Source organism: Lutra lutra, chromosome 3 (genome assembly GCF_902655055.1).
Source record: "Lutra lutra chromosome 3, mLutLut1.2, whole genome shotgun sequence".
Classification (NCBI taxonomy): Eukaryota; Metazoa; Chordata; class Mammalia; order Carnivora; family Mustelidae; genus Lutra; species Lutra lutra.
Genome location: NC_062280.1, coordinates 23,836,099 through 23,848,433, shown reverse-complemented (window position 1 = coordinate 23,848,433; position 12,335 = coordinate 23,836,099). Strand labels below are relative to the sequence as shown.

General features: G+C 40.1%; 1 long non-coding RNA gene across 1 annotated transcript; it reads left to right on the top strand.

Annotated features, from left to right (window-relative positions):
• Positions 1-6,014: 6,014 nt before the first annotated feature.
• LOC125094883 (uncharacterized) lies at positions 6,015-11,343 on the top strand. The gene is made up of 3 exons (XR_007125727.1): positions 6,015-6,061; positions 8,319-8,395; positions 11,199-11,343. It is a non-coding gene; the product is annotated as an uncharacterized LOC125094883 (long non-coding RNA).
• Positions 11,344-12,335: the final 992 nt, after the last annotated feature.

Genomic DNA, 12,335 nt, shown 5'->3' with positions numbered 1-12,335 from the left:
GAACAGACATTTCTGCAAAGAAGACATCCAGATGGCCAACAGACACATGAAAAAGTGCTCCATATCACTCGGCATCAGGGAAATACAAATCAAAACCACCATGAGATATCACTTCACACCAGTCAGAATGGCTAAAATGAACAAGTCAGGAAATGACAGATGCTGGCGAGGATGCGGAGAAAGGGGAACCCTCCTACACTGTTGGTGGGAATGCAAGCTAGTGCAACCACTCTGGAAAACAGCATGGAGGTTCCTCAAAATGTTGAAAATAGAACTACCCTATGACCCTGCAATTGCACTGCTGGGTATTTACCCTAAAGATACAAACGTAGTGATCCGAAGGGGCACGTGCACCCGAATGTTTATAGCAGCAATGTCTACAATAGCCAAACTATGGAAAGAACCTAGATGTCCATCTACAGACGGATGGATAAAGAAGATGTGGTATATATACACAATGGAATACTATGCAGCCATCAAAAGAAATGAAATCTTGCCATTTGCAACGACGTGGATGGAACTAGAGGGTATCATGCTTAGCGAAATAAGTCAATCGGAGAAAGACAACTATCATATGATCTCCCTGATATGAGGGATAGGAGATGCAACATGGGGGGTTGAGGGGGTAGGAGAAGAGTAAATGAAACAAGATGGGATTGGGAGGGAGACAAACCATAAGTGACTCTTAATCTCACAAAACAAACTGAGGGTTGATGGGGGAGGGGGTTGGGAGAGGGGGGTGGGGTTATGGATATTGGGTAGGGTATGTACTATGGTGAGTAGTGTAGTAGTAGTAGTAGTATGCTGTGAAGTGTGTAAACCTGGCGATTCGCAGACCTGTACCCCTGGGGATAAAAATATATGTTTATAAAGCTTTAAAAAAAAAAAAAAAAGAAAAAAGAAAGGATGAATACCCAAGTTTTGTAGCAACATGGACGGGACTGGAAGAGATTATGCTGAGTGAAATAAGTCAAGCAGAGAGAGTCAATTACCATATGGTTTCACTTATTTGTGGAGCATAACAAATAGCATGGAGGTCAAGGGGAGATGGAGAGGAGAAGGGAGTTGAGGGAAATTGGAAGGGGAGGTGAACCATGAGAGACTATGGACTCTGAAAAATGATCTGAGAATTTTGAAGGGGTGGGGGGTGGGAGGTTGGGGGCACCAGCTGGTGGGTATTGTAGAGGGCACGGATTGCATGGAGCACTGGGTGTGGTGCAAAAATAATACTGTTATGCTGAAAATAAATAATGAATACTGTTATGCTGAAAAAATAAAAAATTAAAATAAATGTTAGGTTAATTCATTTAAAAAAAAAAAAGATATGAAATCACTTGGAATCTCTCAACAGCACATTGACATATAACCATGTTGCATTCCTTATTAGCCAGCCAGAGCCATTTGGTAATCAGGTTATCATCAGGAAGGGACAGGCATCCAGGATGCCCGAAATGCATAGTTAGGCTTGCTTGCCTGAACAAATTCCCAGTAGAAGAAAATGTGTAGTACAGTTCCCTGGATGCCATGTAAGAAGTTATTAGCCAGCTGAGCAGAGTGAGTGATTTGTTTGTGGCCCAGTATGGACACAGTACCCCAGGCAATCTGGCTTTCATCTCCTTTAGTATTTGATAAACTCAGCCATCGTTCCTCACTCTTCCCTTTCACAACTAAAGCAGTCATCTTGGGACAAGAGGATTGATTATAAATTTCACAGAGTGTTACTTAAAGAGCTTTCCAAGGGAAACAGAACCTCCTGGAAAACTTGGCCAGGTTGAAGATATATGGAGGATTACACCACCCACTCTGCCCTGGCCTGATTGACCTCAGTCAGGGGTGGCTTACTTTTGAACTGAGATCTTCTCTTTGCTTTTAGATAAGCCCAAATCAAGCTGCAAATCTCTTTAGAAAGGGGAGAGAGGACACCCCGGGAGTCAGAGCTCCATTTTGCTTACCTGAGGAAGCAATGAGGACAAGAAGGAAGAAAATTGTTCAGGGGTGCCTGGGTGGCTCAATCCATTAAGTGTCTGCCTTTGGCTCAGGTCATGATCTCAGGGTCCTAGGAGCCCCAGTATCGGGCTCCCTGCTCAGAGTGGGGTCTGCCTCTCTCTCTTCCTCTCCCCCAACTCATGTGCTCTCTAGCTCTCTCAAATAAAATCTTGAAGGAAGGAAGGAAGAAAGAAAGAAAAGAAAGAAAGTCAGTCAGTCATCCGGTCACCTTCTTTGTTCATGGCTTCTGCTTAGGGGAAAGTCAGGGTTTCCTCAACTCGGAGAAACGGTGATAAGGAGTGTGCGGGCTCCCAAATGAGTCTGGTTTTTACATTGCTTTGTTTCTCACACATCTGACTGCTTCATTTAGGTCAAAGTTAGGGAATCAACTAGAAGGAATTCTCTAATGCATCAGAGTTCAGAGGAGGAAAGATGCACACACACACACACACACACACACATATACATACACTTATAAACATGTGGGGGCTGTTTTGGTCCCTAGGGTCAGTCGACCTTTTGATTTCCCTTGTTCTTTACTTAGGACCATAAGTAGGGCATGTGACTAGGACAAGGAGGTTACCGTTTGAAGGTGGTAATGGAATGGGTTACATTTGTTCCATTTCCTATGCTCTCTACATTCATGAGATGATTATCACGCAAACGGATTTGTGCTGTGCCACTTCCTGTTCTTGTTACAATCTTTATCATTACAAGAGGGTACCAGGTTTTAACGCCTGGTGTTCTACTGAACGTTTTTCAGTAACTGCTGTATAGTGTGACTTTTCTTCCCATATCTTATTGCGTGCACAGAAAGTAAAGGTAGTGCCGTCTGGGTATTTGAAGGATGTATACCAGGTTGTCATGAGGCTCTAAAGGATCAGAGTAGGGACACACATCACCTTCATTCTGTATCGCCAACCTAACCAATGGGGAAGTTTCACAGGAGGCTCTGACTTGCTACGGTACCCTCCACAGAGACCACTTCAGATGCCCACTTTTCCTATCCCTGGCTCTTTTGAGCCCAAATCACACTCCTAGTGACAGTCAGTTTGTCTAACTTAAGGGGCAAGGCAGTGAAGCTTCCCATTAGCATCAAAGAATTTCCCCAGCATTACTATGCTGAGACTTCAGGCTGCTGGTAGGGATTAGATCAAAAATAGAACGTGGTATAATAAGAACCTTTGCTTCCTGGCATGGACTAGAATCAGAATAGCTAATGGTACAACACTTTTAAGCTTCTCGCTCTCTCTCTCTTTTTTTTTAAAAGCAGGTTTAGTTCTTGTAAAAGCTGCTGAATTGACAGCCCAGGACACTCTGGATAGAAAAATGATAAGCTTTCCCTTTCTGCTTTTCCCAGGATACTTTCAGCCTGCCCTGGAGGGAATGTCTCAAGGAGTGAAAGGTTAGTTCATTCTTCGGATACTTTTAATCTTCTAATTCAGAAGTATTATCCAAGTTGGTTATGAAGAATGTACCAAGATATGGCTAGGTTTTCCCTAAGATTAAAGTTAAAATTGACAGATCATTTCATAGAGGCAACTACAAAACCACCCACCTAGAGATAGTTTTGAAATCATGTGTGTCTTCTCGTAAGTGAACTCCTGAGTGCTCCAAGTGAGTTTTGCAATGCATTGTGGTTGAAGGTTTAAGAACTCAACCTTTGGAGAGAGATAGGGTAGAGCATTTGCTTTATAACCAGCACATATGAAGAATGTAGTTACTACTGAGGACCCAGCTGTTATTTCTTGATGGCAGAGTTCAGAGCAATGGAGCTACATAACAACACCCAAAGCCTAGCCATAAGTTGCGGTATGGTGGGGGATCCAGAGTCCTCCAAAACTTGATAGAGTAGGGTAAGACTCTCCGCCCTTTCATTATACAGGACTTACATCCATAACCTTTGTGGTGAGGTCAAATGATGCATGTCGAGGGGGTCCTGAAATTCTCAAGGCTTTATTGTTTTTATGAGCATATATATTTTTTTTTTCTGTCAGGAGTGTATCTTCCAGTGAGACCTGTGACATCCCACATGTTAAGAGTCACCACTTTAGATGGTCAAGTTTAATTCTTCCCTTTCTCCAGGTCTGAGACCAACTGTCACCAGTCCCACCCAGAAAACACCAGAAAAGGCAAAAGATCACTAACACAGCAAGGTCTTCTTAAGGGTAAACTTTTAGGGTCAGCTTCAGCAATGTACGTATTCTTCTACAATCATTGCCCACTGTAAGGAAAGAAAGGATTTCCTTAAGGAACATTCTCATTTAAAAAATGGGGGTGGGTAAGAAAAATACCATCCAACTTATGAAGAATGAAAGTTTATTATCAAATATAATGATTCCCTCTGAGAAATAATCTGTGACTGCCAATACAAACATAGCCACATTGCTGGCTCTAGTTAAGGGAGGGAGGGAGGGAGAGAGAAAGAGAGAGAGAGAGAGAGACAGAAGCTAAAGAGAACAGCTCCTCCTTTTCCACCTAATATTGTTCTGAGGAGTTCATAAGGTCAGGAACTTGACACTGGTTTCGAGTGGAAGCCAGTCAAGCAGGATTTCTTTGCCCTCTGGACAAATGGTTGGCCTACTTCAGGAATTTTGAATAATTATTGCTGTTCTCTTCAGCCAGGAGAAGTTTACCTTTCACAAAAAGCGCTTGTGGCATTAACTTAATCCTGTTGCCTGAACGCACCAAATCAGTTTTGCTCTGCAGAAATATTGTTCCTAACTTACAGGTCTGAGACCTATTTTATCTCACTCCTTGGGTCTTCATTTAAATGAAGCACTCATGGTGTTGCTGAGAGCCTGACAGAATGCGGAGCTCCTTGCACCTTCTGGAGGGAAATCCCCTCACAAATGCAAAGTAGTCAAAGGAGCATATTGCTGTTCCAAGTGTGTGCAACGTCAATTTTCTCTAAGGGCCACAGAGGTAGCAATTTTGTGCCTGTAACCATGGCACCTAAAGGTTTTTCAGTCTTGTTTTCCCCTCTAAAACTACTCCTAGTAATTCCCCATACAGATAACCTGGTAGTAGCTGAACTAGCTATAGCAACACAGAGTAAGGAGTCAGTCATCTCTATTGAGATCATTATGGTGTTAAAACAAAACAAGCCATTGAATAAACTAAAGTCTTCCGTTTTCAGGTTCTTCAGTGAAATTAGCACGTAAGTTGGTTTGAAGAGGACATGGTGCTGGCAACCATCGGCCAAGATTGCCAACAGCTCCAGGTCCATCAGAAAAGCAAGGTTCCCTTCATTTTTAACTCCCTCTTACTATTCCTTGGTGACTTCTTTGTTTTGGAATCATTCTCTGCATTACATAACAAGTACTATTAATCTTATGGGATTAGCCATCTAAATTCCCAAGGAACAAAGAGTTACTGTGAATATTCTTATATACATGCTATATTATTGCCTTTATGCTTCCTCAGATTACTAATTTTCACCAAGAATCCCCAAGCAATTGATAACCTCTGAAATTACTTCTAATGCGAAGCACATTAGCTCAGAGAAGAGTGTTTCACAAACACTGTATGGACTTAAAAATGTATACAAACTTTGATCTAATAAAAAAAAAGTTGCATCTGTTTTTCGGTAATCTGTGAAGGTCTTTCCATTTTGGGGTGTGTGTGTGTGTGTACAAATCCCTAATTCTTTTTTGCAGCCTATACAACTGACCTTGTATCCAGTTGGGCAGACAACAAGATTACTGCTTTGCACAGAATAAAGTCTCAATTTTTTTGACTTGTATTTGTTGAACACTTTATCATCATTTCAGTACCAAGCAGGGTTTTCTAAAGTTTAAGAACAATTTAGTTGAGTGACCTCTTGCACAATTTACCTTGGTGTCTTGTCCTTAAAACTTTCAGTTGCACCTTCATATCACCATTCCATGGACACAGAAAGAAAAAGCCTTGGATGACATTTACTTATTTACCAATTGTACTCACAAGGAACATCAAGTTTGTATTTGATCATGTGATTTGTCCAAATGTTTGAGACGTGCAAATTAAGCATGTGGGCATGTTCGACTCAGAATTTTATTTCTCACAGCCTGTGTGTTAGGCCATGTGCATTCAGGTGAGGAACACTGATTATAAACCTTTTCTCTATTTGTTAAAGAGTATCCAGAATTTTTTTTTAATACGTTTAACTTGTAGAAAAACACTTAACACGAGATCTACCTTAACTTTTTAAGTACCATATAGTTTTGTTGACTATAGGTCCTATACTGTACAGATCTCCAGAAATTTGTTTTCTATAATGGACACTTTATACCCACTGGAAAGGAATTCCTTATTTCCCCCTCTCTCCTGCCCCTACTGGCCACCATTATACTTTGTCTCTATTAAGGATTTCTCATATAAATGGAATCATAAAATATTTGTCCTTCTGTTGGCTGAAGTATTTCTTTTAGCGTAATGTCCTCATAATTTACCGGTGTTTGTTGGTCTCATGTGGTAGGATTTCCTTAAGGCTGAGTAATATTCTAATGTATATACTACATTTTATCCACTCATCTGTTGATGGGCATTTAGGTTGTTTTTATAGCTTGGCTGTAATGAATGAGGCTGCAATGCATACAGGAGTACAAATATCTCTTCGAGATTTTTCTTTTCATTATTTTGGAGAACTGAATTTAATTTTTTGAGGAAACTTCATATTGTTTTCCATAGTAGCTGCACCATTTTTACATTCCTACCAATAGTATACAAGGGTTCCAATTTCTCCACATCTTTGCCAACACATCTTTAATTTTGATAATAGCCCTTTTAACAGCCATGACGTGATATCTTATCTGGCTTTGATCTGCATATCCCTGATTAGTGATAATGAACCTGTTGGCCATTTATGTCCTTTTTGGAGGTCTATCTTCAGAACCTTTGTCTCCCTCCCCCCTCTTTTTTTTTTTTTTTTTTTTTTGCTATTGAGATGTAGGAGTTGAATGATCAGAATTGATATTTAGTGAGATAGCTCCTAGGATAAGAATCATTAAAAATACTTTTATTGGCACCATTTAAATACTGGGATAAACTTTTCTTTTACCCAAAATGTTGGTGTTAGAGGCGTCAACAAGACAAAGTTCAGTCCCATTCTACTTTTTATACATTTTGAGTAGCTGTGTTCTCTTTTATACTTTGATTCCCATCAACATACAAATATTATAAAGCCCATATACAAAACAAATAACCCTAATATGATAGCCATGGAGGTTTGTCACCAAGGTCTATCTTTAAAAAAGGTCTTACTGATCAGCTAGAAGCTCAGTTAGCTGACAGTCTATATAGCCACAGCACCTTTTAGGAAGTCCTACATTTAAGCCAAAGCGAGCCTTTTTCCAGATAACCCTAGCCAACGTCTAAGCATAACAAGGCTCCTAAATACTTGTCATTCTGCCTCATGAAGGACCCTACAGGCAACTTTTTTTTTCTTTTCAGTGTAACAGTATTCATTGTTTTTTGTACCACACCCAGTGCTCCATGAAACACGTGCCCTCCCTAATACCCACCACCTGGTTCCCCCAACCTCCCACCCCCACCCCGCCCCTTCAAAACCCTCAGGTTGTTTTTCAGGGTTCATAGTCTGTCATGGTTCACCTCCCCTTCCAATTTCCCTCAACTCCCTTCTCCTCTCCATCTCCCCATGTCCTCCATGTTATTTCTTATGCTCCCCAAATAAGTGAAACCCTATGATAATTGACTCTCTGCTTGACTTATTTCACTCAGCATAATCTCTTCCAGTCCTGTCCATGTTGCTACAAAAGTTGGGTATTCATCCTTTCTGATGGAGGCATAATACTCCATAGTGTATATGGACCACATCTTCCTTACCCATTCGTCCATTGAAGGGCATCTTGGTTCTTTCCACAGTTTGGTGACTGTGGCCATTGCTGCTATAAACATTGGGGTACAGATGGCCCTTCTTTTCACTACATCTGTATCTTTGGGGTAAATACCCAGTAGTGCAATTGCAGGATCATAGGGAAGCTCTATTTTTAATTTCTTGAGGAATCTCCACACTGTTCTCCAAAGTGGCTGCACCAACTTGCATTCCCACCAAAGTGTAAGAGGGTTCCCCTTTCTCCACATCCCCTCCAACACATGTTGTTTCCTGTCTTGCTAATTTTGGCCATTCTAACTGGTGTAAGGTGGTATCTCAATGTGGTTTTTAATTTGAATCTCCCTGATGGCTAGTGATGATGAACATTTTTTCATGTGTCTGATAATACAGGCAACTTTGACTGAGCTCCCCACCTAGGCTAGCTGAGGCTTCCTCAGAGCTGCACCATGGTCTCTTCCCACCTAATCCTGCTTTTTTTTCCCCTCTCCTTTCACAGGAGTGAGACATGTATCATCTAGAGGCTCTCCCCACCTACCTGCTCCTTCCTCATTATCCTTTAGAGACCTTATCCCAGTAAATCTCTAGTACCTCTATTTTCACCTCATGATCTGCTTCCCAAGACCACTTAACTAGCACATCTTTCTACCTACAGCTTCAATTCTTTGTTCTGCTTTGCAATAGAACTTTGCATGAGAAAACTTCAACACTGTGGTTTCCACTTCCTGCTTCCTTCTTTCATTACCAATGTTCCACTGAAAAATTATCTCCACGGAAATAACTTATCTCCATGTTACAAATCCAATGTATACTTTCCGGTTATCTTGTCTCCCAGTGACATTTGACACATACATAGTTTTAAAGAGGGTAGGAAAGCTACTTTTCATTTCTAAGTCAGAGAGTCGATACGGGGTCCTAGTTAAGGATATGGCCTTTGGAATTAGGTAGCTTTGAGTCCTAGATCGATGATGTATGAGCTGTATAAACTTGGGTAAAATGACAACTCACTGTGCCTTGGTTTCCTGCTTATAAATAGGTAATAACAGCACCTACATCTTGAAATTAAGGATTAAATTAGGTTAAGGCAGTTAAAACAGTATCTGGTCCAGGAATTGCTCATAATCATTTTTATTATTCAAAGACATTCTTTTGGTTTTTCTCCTACTTCTGAGTGCTCCATCTCCATTCCTTGCTAGTTCCCTTTTAGGAATGAGACCTCTAAATGCCGGCGTGCTCCACAGTCTGATCAGGTGCTCACTCTTCTAGTTATACTAGCCCAGCAAATTTACATTTCACCTAGATGCCAATAGCTCCTAAATATGTCTTTATCCTGGACCCATATTTAATGATATATTTTACATTTCTACCTGTATCTTCTAAACAAACATTGAAAACAGAACTCCTGATATCTTCCCATCTTGTTTAAACCCGGGCTTACCTTCACACCTCCACCAATTTCTCATTTGCTCAAGTTGGAAATCTAGGAGCCTGTGCCTTCTCCCTTTATCTCTGCTGTTACCACCATGGTGAAACTACCATTACCTGTAGCCTGGATGCTGGAAATAGTCACAAATATAGGCTCCCAGCTTTCACTTTTGTTCTCCTCTGTAGCACCTTAAGCACACAATTGTCAAATTCATCATTTTAATATGTAGTAAAATTATGTCCCTCCTCTCCCTTTTAAAACTCTTCTTTAGGGGGCACCTGGGTGGCTCAGTGGGTTAAAGCCTCTGCCTTCGGCTCAGTTCCTAATCCCACAGTCCTGGGATTGAGCCCCACTAGGGCCTGCTTCCCCCTCACTCTCTCTGCCTGCTTCTCTGCCTACTTGTGATCTTTGTCAGTCAAATAAATCTTTAAACAAAACAACTTTTCTTTGGCTTCTGATTGAATTTTAACAAAATCTCAATATTCTCTTTCAGATTACATTCTATGATCTGGTTCCTGCAAACTCACCCACAATTTCCTTCCAGATTATTCATTATGCTCCCAACTCTACAGTTCTACTCATTGGCCTTTGAACATGCTAAATTCTTCTTATCTGCCATCAAGTGCCTTAGGTTTGTTCCTCCCCTCAACATGGCACTCTTCCTGGTTTGTTTGTTTTTTTGAAACCTAGCTGGTTAGTTCAGTTCAAATTTTGGCTCAGATGACACCACCTCTAGGACTCTTCACCTGACCAGCTATCTAAAGGAATATATACTACCCTTGTTTACTATTCTTTAGCTTTTTTGAATGCTTGAAAATCTGAAATAGTCTTGGTTGTTTGCAGGATCTATCATTTCACACTGTAATTTCATTTATTCAAGAGGATTTCTATATACTCACCACATAGAGCAGTGCCTGGTACACAGGAGGCATTTAATAAATAAAGCCCCAATTAATAAATTACTGAATCTCTGTAGACAGTGACCAGTTATTTTAGCAAAAGAGTGCTAGAACAGTGATTAACAACTTAAAGGGACCACTGCAGATAACAGAATGTAGGTAAAGAGAGCTCTTATTGTCTGCACTAAAAATTGTAGAAATCCAGCAAATGAAGGAGGCGATAATGTTAAAAATAGAAACTAATATTTAAAAAGTTAAAATGCTAACATTTTTGTTATGAACTTCATTTTATGTTAACGTTTATACAGATATTGGGATGAGGTAAAGGTACCATTTCTTAAGTATCAGTAAACCTACAACTTAGCTAGGCTTTTCACTTAAGAGAAAAAAAATATATTTGTCAGAACATGTTCACTTTCTATTTTCATGTTAGATTGATAAAAATAAACTATAGTATTTAAGTGTAAAGTAGAATTTTTACACTTTATGTTTATAAAATAACAGTTGCTAAATTTCCTATGTAATATGAAGATTGGTACTTTAAAATAAGAGCTTAGAAACCTCTAAAGCCCTTTTCCATTTGGGAGATAGTATATTTTACATTTTAATTCATTATAAATCAGAAGTAAAAATTAGAGCATATTTCTTTGTAAGTAGAATACTTTCTTGAATATTTTTAGTGGCTACAAAAGGTAAACAGAGATATTTAAAAGATAAAAATGAACATTTGCTCTATAGAGACAATTTCCTAAGTACTGTACCAAGAGGACTTCAGCGATGCAGCTATTTTACAGATTTAGAAAACTGAGGCTTAGGAAAGTTGAGTAACTTGCCTAAATGTGGTTAGCTAGTAATTATCTCGATAATTATGAGCTAAGTATTAGTAACCACCTCCCCCTCATTCAGGTATTGAAGCCCTAATCCCCCACCTAATGGTATTTGGTGGTAGGGCCTTTGGGAAGTAATTAGGTATAGATGTGGTCCTGCATGTGGGACCCTCATGATGAGATTAGTGCTTTTATGAGAAGACAGGCCTCTCATTCTCTCTCCACAGGCCCGCAGTGAAGAAGGATCATCTGAACACAGCCAGAAGGTGACTCTCTCCAAGCCTGGAAAGCAGGCTCTCACTAGGAACTAAGTCTATGGGCACCTTAATCTTGGACCACCTAGGTTCTAGAACAGTGAGAAATAAATTTCTCTTGTTTAATCCATCCAGTCTACACCACATGTAACAGTAGCCTGAACAGACTAAAACCACCACATTGGCTAGACAATCATTATTTTGGTTCTAAAGCACAAAGTCCCATTAATGAGAAAAAGTGGAGTTCTTAACTGCTACAGCTCTAACAGTAAAATTCACAAGGGATTTTTCTCCTGGTTCAAATATTTTATTGGAAATTAAGTTGTAAAGGTATATGATGAGCTTCGTCACCGGAGAGACCAAGTTCCCTCTCTGCAGAGTTGTGGTTGAAGCTCTGTGGGAATGCTTCCGTGTATTTGAAGCAAACCCTCTGGGGTGCCTTGCTTTCATGAGCACTAAAAAATCCATGTCAGTATTGAAGAGAAGACTTGAAAGGCCCTATGAACTGACCCAGAGTCGGAATGTTCCTTGCCTATGCTCCCTCGTAGGGGATTGTGGCTTGATCAATTTCAGATTTTCAGTCAGAGCCAGCAGCAACAGTACATGCTGCATAGGCAGTATCTTCAGCTCCCAGAGGGATGAAATGTCTCATCACTCAGCAACCACTTTGGCAGACTAAAGGGTGACATTGATTGGCTCTGAATGAGTAAGAGAAACAGTGTCCAAATCTCCAAAGGAAGCTGGGAGAGGCAAAAAAAAAAAAAAAAAAAAAAAAAAAAAAAAAAAAGCAAACCCCTGCTTAACCCAATCTTAAAATCATCCAGATCCATCAAATAAACATAAATCCATGGGCAATGGGAAATTCAGCCACTCAAATAAGGATCCCAAAAAAGTCATCCTTACAAAGTGATGCATTATTTTATTCATTTATTCAATATTTACTGAGCCCCTATTATGTGCCAAACACTGTTGTAGGCCCTGGGGATACAGGCTGTACAAAATGTCCTAGATCTAGGAGAAATCCAAATAAATAGATAATGTATCAGGCGTTGATAAGTGAAAGGGAACAAAGGAAAGTGAAGTAAGCAACAGAGTATACTGGGGGGGGGG